The sequence below is a fragment of the Alligator sinensis genome, unplaced genomic scaffold, assembly GCF_000455745.1.
Source record: "Alligator sinensis unplaced genomic scaffold, ASM45574v1 scaffold203_2, whole genome shotgun sequence".
In the NCBI taxonomy this organism is placed as follows: Eukaryota; Metazoa; Chordata; order Crocodylia; family Alligatoridae; genus Alligator; species Alligator sinensis.
This window is the reverse complement of record NW_005843264.1, coordinates 178,685-190,334: the sequence shown is the minus strand read 5'-3', so window position 1 is coordinate 190,334 and position 11,650 is coordinate 178,685. Positions and strand designations below refer to the sequence as shown.

Below are 11,650 nucleotides of genomic sequence, written 5' to 3'. Positions count from 1 at the left end.
CCCGGGGGCCAGCACCTGCGGCCCCCACCGCTGCCGGAGCTCGCGCGCTGGGCAGCAGCAGCAAATGCTGCCTGGTGCAGCAAGTGGGGGGCCTCAGCTGCTGCCACCACAGCACAGCCCCGATGGGGGAGCCAGGAGCCGGCGCAGAGCCCAGGCTGGTAGCGGGGGCAGGTAACAAGCTGGTGCTGAGCGTGGGGGAAAAGCGTCCCCTCCCCAACCCCGTGGTCGGCGCCCCACACTGCAGCTGCTTGCAGCCTGCGTGGGGCTGCCTGTGCCTGCTCAGGACAGCTCTGCAAGGGCTGCCAGCAGTTGCAGCAGGGAGCTCTGGGCACGGGGCGGGGGAGGAGCTGCTTCCAGCTCTTCCAGCCCTGCCTGTATGACCTTTGCAAAGTCACTTAATCTCTGGGCACCTTAATTTGCCCATCTGTGAAATAGGGATGACAGTATTTTACAGATCCATTGTGCCAAAGAATTAACATTGCACAATACTCTGAAGTGGTGACATTTTACAGAAGGGCAAAATGTTACCCACTCTACGACAGACTTCAGACCAGATGTGCTGCGGGTGAGCATACATAAGCACTGGCAGACCACAGTCAGGGGACTCGGTTTGTAATAGTAGAGGGTGTTCCAGGACAAGATACAGGTGCATTGGCATAGCTGATCACCCTGAGGCAGTTACAGGTCACACATGAGGTGAGGTGCACTAGACAAGCTACACAGAGGGAGCAATAATGAACTGCAAACAGACATCTTACAATATGTCTTGTTCTGGCCGAGGTTAGTCACTGGTATCAAATTCTGCAAGTCCTCCCTAGCTAAACAAACTGGATCTGGAAATGCAAACTCACTGAACAAGCCTATTTGCATTTCCTGAGACACTCTGGTCAAAAACAGCAACTATGGTAGCTTCCATGCAGACAGGAGCTGGCAACTCCACCTGAATCTCAAATGTAATGCCATTCCCTTCCAGGGAAATACTTCCAGATGGTTCCCAGGTCCCCAGACGGTGCATTTTTAGGACTACCCAGCATGTTCAAACACATGGGGTTTGAATGGAGTACAGTGTATGATGTACAACCAGCACCCTAGAGCTAGCCTGGCATTGTTCCTACCCACCTCCCTCACTCCAAAATATCTCAACATACTGTACAACTCACTGCCAAATGGAGCCCATTCTTGGCTCTGAAGTAAGTCTTCCATTGCCCACTCAGGATGCTATAAATACAGCACATTTCCAGATGTTTCCCTTTCCTTCTTTCTTTCATTAAAGAGCGAGTTTACTAGTGGTTCCTACATATTGTACTAGACAATATTAGCAGCAGTATTTATTATTTAGACTAGCTAACTTCCTGTCAAGAATGATGGAGGGGGAGCGGGCCCCACTTCTGTTCAGGCCCACTCCCTCTTCCTTCCTGTTGCTTGGGGTCTGAGCCCACTGTCTATCCCACCCCCCTGGCCGCCGCAGAAGGCTGGCTTTTCCCCTGGCTTGCACTTGCACTCCCTCCAAGTCAGACCCGGGCCCAGTCCTCCCCTGGCCCCACCACCACCGCTGATGCCATGGTGCGCCCGCTCCTTCCCCCCGCATCGGGCTGGCTCGGGGGTGGGAGGAGTGGGCTTGGGGCCAATGCGGGGAAGGGGAGTTGGGGAGGAATGGACATGGGTCCGGGGTGGGGAGGAGGCCTGCTCCTTACCTCCCCCAGCCACTGCTGTGGCTGTGTCAGACCAGGCCCACTGTTCAACCCCCCGGCGCAGTGGTGGGCCGGCTTTTCCGCCGCTTGGGCCCGCTCCCCTCCCTCCCATGTTGGGCCCAGGCCCACTCCCCCACCCACGTTACCTGCCGGGAGCAGGGCGGGGGGCAGGGGCAAGGCCCTGCTGGCCTCACCCCCCCCTTCTGTCCGCTCTCTTGCCCCCGCCTCCAGGGAGCAGGGGTGGGGGCGCAAGGCCAGCTGTGCTCCATCCCGTGTCCCCACCATCACGGCAGCGGGCTGCCTTCTGTCAGAATGCTTCTTCGCACTCCGATTGACTGTTTGGCAGCCAATAACGCATAATGGACAGGCAGACAGGCAGACTTAGGCTTTTATAATACTAGAATTGTGGTAGAGTATATAATGTGCTGGTTGCTTTCCAAACCAAGAAGCAGCAGCAGCAGCTCCAGACCCAATGAATCAATTATCTAAGGGTTGAGCCGTAGATCCAAATTTTCTGAACATTCAAGGACTGCTCTGATCTGGCATGCCAGGATGAGCTCATCTCTAAGGACATATTAGCTGAATTAGAAATGAAGAAAGAAATATATAGACAGAAGGATGAGTGAGACTGAGATTAGACAGATGTTGGGCAAGATTCTCTCCCATGCTCCAATCTCTGTGCGTTCACACAAAAGGGCTGGAGGGACATAAAAGAGCCTTGAACTCTAGCTGAAGGAGAGTTTTCCTAAGTGGAGGCACTGAGGCAGACAGCTGCAATCCCTGACTGAAGGGGGATGCTGAGGCAGGGGTGGGGGAGGAGGGTCAAGGGCCTGTTACAGGGATTCGAGGCTAAAATAAGCTGGAAGCCTCCTTGTAGCCCTCAAGACAGGGAAAGGTCAAAGATGGCCTAGCCACCCTCTCCTCCAGGTCTGAGTCTGTTGTGCTGTGTCTCTTAGAGGCGCAGGACAGAACCTCCTCATATAATGCAAAATGATTGGCCTACATTCTGTCTCAGTATACCTACTACAGACAAGAAAGCAAACAAACCCCTGTGGTAAAAGAAGGGTAACGTTGCAAATACAAATACTCAACAGCAAGGAAATTCCAGAATGAAGGCTACCCAGACTGTTGTGCACCAATATTGTGATACAGTCTTTAACTACGTGATTACCTAATTCCTTCCACAGGGTACCTGTCTCAGTCAGTGCCCAGGAGAAACCATGCTCACTCATTGGGAAGCTAGTTGATATTTCTTTTTATCCTTGTTATTTTAACATGTGGTCTCCAGGTTATTGATTACAAACCATCCAAACCCTACACTAAATACACAAGTACCGTATTTCACAGTGTGTAGGTCAGGTTTTGAAGCCCAATTTTGGTGTCTTAAAAATCAAACTCAATTTATACACTGCCACTTCAAAAAATCACTGCCGACAAACTGCTAGTTTAGCGAATGCATGAGGCGCAGTCATGTTAACTGCACTAATTGCACAAGGAGCGATCCCAATAATTAGTGTCAGGCAGGGCTACTGCCACTGCTGCAGCTGCTGGGGTATTCGGCTTTCCTGGCATCCAGCATCAGGTAGAGGAGTGGCAGGGACAGAGGAGCTGCAGCACAGAACGTGGGGTTGAGGCTGGTGGGAACGCAAAGCCGCATTCAGGAGGGAAGCGGGAGCACAGAACTTGGGTGGGCAAGGTGTGAGTGTGTGAGAGGGTGTGGGTGTGGGTACCCCCCACACACTTCCCCCCGTGGTGCACAGCAGCAGGCAGGTGGCAGGCCCTCATGGCTCATGCAGGCACTGCCATCCTGCAGCGTACGGTTCTGCGCATCACCAGGGGAAGCCACGCACACTGGAGCCAGCTGCCTTCCCTGCCACCTGCCTGCATGTGGTGGCGAGGAGTGCAGCCTACCCAGCTCACATCTATCACACCACTCGAAGGAGCCAGAGCCAGAGCCAGAGCCGGGCTTGGTGCTTGCTGGCACAGCCCAGGCTGTGCTGGCCCTGACCTCCGCAAGCAGTGCTGCCTGGGCCACACCAGCCAAGACCCAGCCCCTCTGAGCAGCACAACAGAAGCGGACCAGGAAGTCTGCGCTCCTTGCCACCATGCGCAGGCAGGGAGCAGGGAAGGCAGCCGACTCCAGTGCTGGCTTGCAAGGCACAGGGCTAGGCTCAGTGCTCGGCAGCACCACTTGCAGGGGATGGGGCCACACCAGCTGAGCGCAGAGCCTGACCCTGACTCATTCACTGTGCCTATCCCAAACCTAACTTTTTGCACCAGAAAATCGGGGTTGGCCTATACACTGTGTCAATTTATACCATTTGAAATATGGTAATCATTTCCCTGGGAGTTTTCCTATGTGCTCATCGCTGGAATGTCTGAACTTGCTCCACAAAATCCAAACAGTTCAACTTCCCCACAGCCCCTAGGAGTGCTACCACTTCACATCGGTCCAATTGTCATTTCTGAAATATTAATGCCTGCATTGTTAAATGGGTCCGCTGATTTTGGATGGAGTCACCTTAGGCCTGGTGGGGATATCTACACATTCATTAATGTACCTTAGTTACTCCACATTTACTTTAGTACCTCTAATAATTAGTAACACCAGCACACAGTTTAGTGACACCTACTGCGCATTAACCTAATAACTCTGTGTAGCTATTAGCTATAACTCTGTGTGGCCATTAGCACAGTTAATAACTGCTACACTACTGCGCAGTGTTATTAGGCTAATGTACTGTAAGCCTCTTGTGTAGACGCGCTCAGTATTTAATATGTTTAGAGCACTTAGTATATTCAAAGTACAGCTCCCACTCAACAGTCATAGATGCAAGTGTCCAGGACTTCTGCAAATCAAGCCTCTGGGTCTCCAGTTGGGCATCTGGAACATGAGGAATACACAGTACAAATGGCTACCTATGAAAATGCTGACGTGACTTGCCCAGAAATGCACTGGAACTCTGAGGCAGACACAGCAAGGGAATCCCGTCCTCTGATGCAACATAAGACTGCCTTTGTCGTGAAACCATTCTTTTTCTTTTCACAGTCCCATTTCAATCCCTGCACATCTTCTGATTCAAGAGAAACAAAGATCCACCCCTCAACTGTCCTCATTCCCAAAGCACAGTCTGTTCTGTTAGCTCATGGAAAAAATAGTGTGTGATCATGCATAAAACACACAAACTAGGGGAATGAATTAAGGCTGCAGTCATAGCTGAACACAAGAGAGCCTGACTGTGCAACCTTAACATTCCTCTAATGCTATCAGTATGCATGCACATGTGTATAACTTCCTAGCTCCTTTAAAAAGCAAACTGAAAAGAGAAATTCCATAGTGACTCGCCACACATCTTCAGCAGCATTTGATCCCTAACATCCACAGCACAGACCTCTGCTACTTGAGCCAGTGGGAGAAACTGGCCCAAGTAACAGCCTGCTATTCTCTAAAGGGGTGACCAGTATAATAGGCTATGATACCCTCTTTCCAGTGGACTTTACGACTGCTTGTTAGACAGCTCAGGTCAGCCTCAGGACCCTAGTTCCATTCTGGATCCTGGAGGGGAGTATGCTCCAATAGTTATAGGCTCTTCAAGTCCCCAGGCTGCCTGCCTTCCTCCTGTGTGGCTCTCACAGTCTGTCTTTGCCCCTTCTGCCCCTCATCCTCTGCTGCAGCCTGTCTCTGCTTCTGCTTTCCTTTTCTGTCACCTCCTCACCCTTCTGCATTCCCATCTGGCAACTTTTTCCTTCCACACTGGAAAGAACACTTCTGTGGAAAGCTTGGCTCAGCCCCTGCAGCCCTGGGGACCGCTTGCTTTACTGGGGGATGAAAGGTGATGGGGGGAGGAAGGGTGGCATGTGTGCAGTACAGTAGGACCTTGAGGAGATGGAGTTTGCTTAGTGCAGATGGGTTCTTTGGAGAATTTAGCAGTCAAACTCTAACAAGACTCTACCAAGTATATGCAGCCTGAGCTTTTTTGCAAGCTTTTAACTTTATCAGATAGAAGCAGGTCTTCAAAGGCACATCCTGACACAATGGTGGCCTCCCTGACACATTTCAAATCCTTCTTCCAAAGCAGGAGGAATCAGAGCCTCCCAAAAAAATCAGCTGTAGAATTTTTATAATATTCCTAAACAACATATTTTTATCTTATCTTATTTTCTGATACTGCCTCACTATTTCTGCTGAAATTCTCCAAAATAAAACAGCCTGATGCAAGCCCAAATTATTTAAGTTTGTAAAATTATAAGCAACTGCAAACAGTGTATTGTAAGGTAATGTGTCTGACCACACTCACCGTGCTAGCTATGTTTTCTATGTGTTTCTTTATAATAACAGTACCAGTTATATGGTAACTTTCTTCCCTAGATCTCAAGGCACTTTACAAAGGAGGTCAGTATCGCTTTCCCTGTTTTATAGATCAGGAAACTGAGGCAAAGATTAAGGCTCTGATTTGCCCGATGTCAACTAGCTGGCTAGTGGCAGGGCCGTGTAAAGGACAAGATCTCTATTTTACATGCATGCATGCACACACAAACCCTCCTCCTAACATGACAGACCAAGACATGGGCACTCCACTGGGACAGAAAGCAAGTTGGAAATCAGATGCCACCATCAGGGGTCAAGAGACAAGCCCAAGGTGAGCAACCAGGAGTGAGAAGTCAAGGAAACCCACAATCAGTGGTGATCAGCCGGCAGTCAGTTTCTACAGCTGAGTTTGAATAGGGTCCCACAGCTGCTTTAGGCCAACCGGGCACCCTGCAACATTAGCCAGTTTGACATATCCCAGCTGGGCAGTCACACTAGGCAGGGCAGACTGTGCAGGATCCTAACACAGACCTTTTCTTGCCTAGAGAGTGAGAGTGTGTGGAGAGAAACCTAGCTCAGATAACATTACATTAGGTCAAGTCAGTGATCCCAATCTTCAGTGCCCCATGGATAACAGTCCTGAACAAATAACACGCTACATTCAGCATCACGCTTTGCTCTCCCTGCCAGCCTCAGACAAAGCGTGTTCACGAAAGCAAACCTACCAGTGGCAGCTAGCAACAACACGAGGCCTGGACTGGCAGGCAGCAAACAGTCCTCGAGCTACAGGCTGGGGACCACAGAAGTAGACAGAGGCAGGCATTTCTCTATATTGCAATATACACTGTGGGTATAAATACAGCCCTGGATCTTTCTTCTTTTCTGCTGAGGTGTATATTATTGTCTATGTTCAGACTTTAATGCATATATGCCTAGGCACAACACATCAAGCACCATCTTGTACATTTTTAACTGGGAAACTGCCGGGATATGATTTCTGCTGGGGGAAACAGATCAGAAAAGTGACACCCCTTCCAAGGGAAGCACTTGGCCCCTAAAAAAGGAGGCTGGCGTCCCCTCGCCCTGGACTCAAGGGAAGACTTGTGGCGCCGGCCCACGGGGAGCAGACCCAGGCCGCGGCAGGCCCGGGGCCCACCCCCATGCCCAGCTCTGCAGGCCCAGCTCCACCCTGCTCAGCCCGCTCCTACCCCCTTTCCCATTGGCCCGCAGGCTTGTCCGTCATGTCGCCGTGGTTACAGGGCGAAGTTGAAATTCCTCCGCGCCCCCGCCCGCGTTCGGCCGCACAGCAGAGCCGGCCGCGCCGCCCCGCTCCCCGCGCTGCGCTGCGGGCACCGGGGAAAGTTCAGCTCCAACTTTGCAGCCGGGAAGGCGGGACGGACTCCGCTGAGCTCCAGCCCCGCACAGACGTGGGCATGGCCAGGCAGGACGCAAATCACAGCCTGTCTGCACGGGAAACTTTTCTTGGGCTGAGCTGGTCCCATCCGCGTGCCAGGCCGGCCCCACTCGCTGCCCCTGCGTGCCTGGATCGGGATTGTAATTACAGACGCCGCAGACAGGAGAGGGCCACAGTGTGCCTGGCCTTGTCCCTCCAGATCTGCGGCTGCCCCCAGAGGTGTGGCTGTGCGTTGGGGGGGGATTTCATAAATTGTTCAAGGCTCCTTGTAACCCCTCGGAGCCCCATCTCTCACCTCCTTTCAGAGTCTTGCCCTCCCTTGCGGCCGGACCAAGCTGCCCAGGAACCAAGCGTAGATGGAGCAAAATCTGTGCAGCCAGCCCAAGCAGATCAGATTGCTGTGGTGGTGACCTAGAGAGGGATAAGAGAACTTAGTCTCCTCCTCTGCCTCCTCCTCCCAGCTGGTTAGAGTTTGGGGGAGGGTGAGGGGAAGGGAAGTAGGAAAAGCCTGGCACAGCTCAGAAGGAAAGGGACAAGGCAGGTAACAGACCTAACTTACTTCTGTACCATGTCCGGATCAAAGGATGGTGTGGGGGAGACAGGAAGCCCCCTTGGGTTATGGAGAGCAGGCGGGAAGGGAGGAGGCAGGGAGCTGGAATGGGAGGGATCATAACTTGGAAAACAGGCGATCCTAAAGGAAAATGGAAATATGTGCACAGAGCTTGGATCAGCTGCTCAGCCTCTGCTGGCTGCAGGAAGGATAGGATCTGTGGCTGACACTGGGCCTTGGCACACACTGGCTCTGGCAGCAGCAAGGGAGACAATGGAGGGATCATCAGAGTATAGGAATGCGAACTATTGCTCCCCTGCAAAGCCCTGAAGGTTGGCTCTGTCTGACACTGAGCCGGTCACTTTGCCTCTCCCTGGGCCTCAGTATCCAGATTAGCTCTGGCATGTCAGCAAAGGACTCCAAATGAGCTTGTTTCAAACCAGATAGTCCTGTGAGCCAGACTGGAGGCCTACAGCAATTCCCTTGAAAACCAGATGATGCAGCAGAACTCAACTAGGACAATAAATCACAAAACCCTACCTGAGTAAAACTGAAAATCCCAAAGAGATTTTACTGCGAGTATTTTCCAGTGTTCAGAGAGTTCTGAGGTTTGAAAAATTAGGGCCGTGTTCTAATTTCAGATCTGGTCCGCACATGGGTAAGTGCATAAGTGAACATTTAGCATAATACCAAGGAGCATGCCCCTGCACTCTAGTGAAAACACTGTAAGACTAAGTGGCCACAAGTGGTCAGGACCTGGTTTTTGCATCTCTACAAGTGTCCCTCCAGGCTCTCGTATGCGGCACAGGGTGTGTATTTCAAAACTACAAAGTGAATGTGCTATCTGTTGGCTTGAGCCAGCCACACAGCATCCTGCTTTCCTGGGCGTTCCAATGGAAGCCTCCCATCCTCACATGAACTGAGCATCTCTCTAGTAAGATTGGGTGACATCACAGCCCACCGTGTTGTAGAACATCCCCTTGGGTGTTCTGAGCACTGACATGAAACATAATCTGTGGAAACAACCCCAGCTCCCAGGACACATGTGCTTTTTAATGTTACCAAGCTGGATTCAACAGTTTCATGCTTCTGCAACTGAGTGCTAGGAGGTATGATGCTGTCCAAGTGCAGCATTGGCTGCTTCGGGAGCATCACAGCCACCATTTTACAGACATCCCCTCCAGCTTATCTCTGCAACTAGAGGATTCACTAGATTTTCTTCTCTTCCCCAGTGCCCCATGACTGCATTGTCAGCGCCCGCTGCCAGACAGGACAAGCAGATGCAATGGTGGAGCAGCTTTGATGTGAGTCCTTGCACATTCTCTACAGTTAAGATGTCACAATGACAGGATTAAGAAGGGGATTAGTGATGAAATAAGAGGCCTCCAGCTAACAATGACAGGAAGCTATAGGGGATGGAAATAAGATGGCTGAGCAGATGAGAGGCCAGGAGTACATGAAGTCCCAATAAAGGCCAAGGGTGTATGAAGCCCTTTATAGAGGCCCTGAGAAAGAGCAGCCATCAGCTGTGTTGAGCTCTCCTAATAAGACTGGAGTTGGGAGACAATTTGATCAAGATGGGCTTTGAAACATTACTGCAATATCACCAAGTACCTTTCTCCATTGAAAGAAATTCCTTCTTGGTTAATCAAACCAGAAGCTCTGACTCCAGCCAGCCCACCAAGACTAACCTCAAAATATAAGGGAGCAAGTAGAGGGTCAGCTACCTCTGATGTTTTGTGTAATGGGAAAAGGCCATCCTTTGACACAGCACAGTGATTCTCAGTCAGGGTATTGCAGCACCCTGGGGTGCCTTGAGATCCTTTCAGGGGTGCTGTGGCATACCTACCACACAATGTTAGCACTGTTAGGTGTGCAAACATGATTCACTAGACTAGATAATACCAATTATTTCAAACAAGAATCCATAGTGTTAAAAGAACTCTGACTTGCTGGGATTTGTCTGAGTTATTTACAATAGAAAAATTGTTGTATTATAGTCAAAAGATGAGTGGAAACTAAGAGCTGACATTTTCCAGAGGTTGCCTTGAATCTAAAAAGGTTGAAAACCACAGACTTAACATGTGGCCCAGGGTGAATTAGTTAAGAAAGTGAAGTAGTAGGAAGAGCTGTACTGATTCCTACAGCCTAAGCAGAGAGCACTGGAAACTTTCTGCTCTGCTGAAGGCTAGGACCCTTTGAGCTATTGCTTACCAAGAGCTTGAGTTCACATCCACATGACTGGTCACTGTTGGAAGTGGTGGTAGAGACTTTGCCAGGGGCATACTTCCACAGAAATCTCCTACACAGTGGGAGGGGATGCTTAGCAGCTGAAGGAATTTTCTCTTGGAGGTGACTCTGATTACCCAAAAAAACCTGGGGAAGTTTCTTCAAGAGGCAGGGTGTCACCTACACAAGTTCCAATGCCCCGATTACATTTTACATCTCTCATTTTTCCCTAGATTCTAAATAGATATTTGCCTTCCCTCCCACACTCATAGGATGCTGTATGTTGCCAACTGCCTCCTGCTTTTTAGTCTCAAGCTGCCTGGAGAGTAGGTAATCATAATCACACCACTGTGACCATGTCAGCATTCAAGTGCTCAAGTGCAGAAGGATTTTCACATCAGTACATCAATGCCAGGATCCATCCTTTACCTACAACTGCAGCAGGGTTTACATACCTATAGCCCGGGTACACCCAGGGGGGTGTGCCCTGTCCTCCAATGACAGTGATGGGGGTCAGGCAGGGTGCTGATGGAGGGACCAGCTACTAAAGCAGTTCCCTCTTCTCTCTACAGAGACAGACCTCGACCAAGTGCTTAACTATATACAATTTATTACTATAATAAATACTTAAGATATAACATGAAATATTTACAATAAAGCTTAGCATATGACACTGCATATAATATCCCACAATTCACATAAACCATATAACTTACAATATATATCATTATTAATACATTGAATAAGATAGTTAAGGTTACAACACGATAAACACATATGAAGACTCAACTTATATAACCCAAATAAGTTAATAATATTTCCTAGACCTACCAAGAAACAATACAAATATATATATTAACACATTAAGAACATATATAACATAAACTTCCTTAAAGAATACCCATAGCTATATAGACCTTGACACAAGAACAATCACCCAAAATAGGGAGTGCACTCAGTACCTCTGCAAGAGGTTTCCTTGGAGCCCCTCCCCTTTAGGGCCTGTCTCTAGTGGGTTATGGAATAGAGAAAATCCCACACAATTTACTGATTCATTTTGATGCACTGGCTGGGGGAGTAGTTAGCTGATTGCACGATTTCACAATGATTACACACTTAATTTATACAACACAATTTTATTTTAAAACTCTTTGCTACGTATATAACACTGCTTAGCTTTAAGAAACACCACAAACATTAAAAACACAATAACTACATATATCAGAAACAATGCTCCGAATGCACTTCCTTCCCAAACAATGCTATAAGAATTAGTGTTACAAAAACAACTACAATTACAACTAAAAGTTAAATTTGAATCAATACTATTATTTTTCATAATATACTTACAATCCTAGAATTCCGAGAAGCCAAATACCAAAATATGGTTTCATTCCTCAGTAGTACGATTTAATGGGTTGGCCTCAGTAGTACGATTCAATGGGCTCGCCTCAGCA

General features: G+C 49.3%; 1 protein-coding gene across 1 annotated transcript in view; it reads right to left on the bottom strand.

Annotated features, from left to right (window-relative positions):
• LOC102377074 (coiled-coil domain-containing protein 102A) overlaps positions 1 to 8,140 on the bottom strand; it is a gene marked incomplete at its 3' end in the record, with an annotated part of 54,547 nt that extends 46,407 nt beyond the window's left edge. The window contains exons 1-2 of the mRNA XM_025194620.1: positions 7,965 to 8,140; positions 7,710 to 7,825 (exon numbers count right to left, since the gene is read on the bottom strand). The remainder of the gene's footprint in view (positions 1 to 7,709; positions 7,826 to 7,964) is intronic.
• Between the last annotated feature and the right edge of the window lie 3,510 nt (positions 8,141 to 11,650).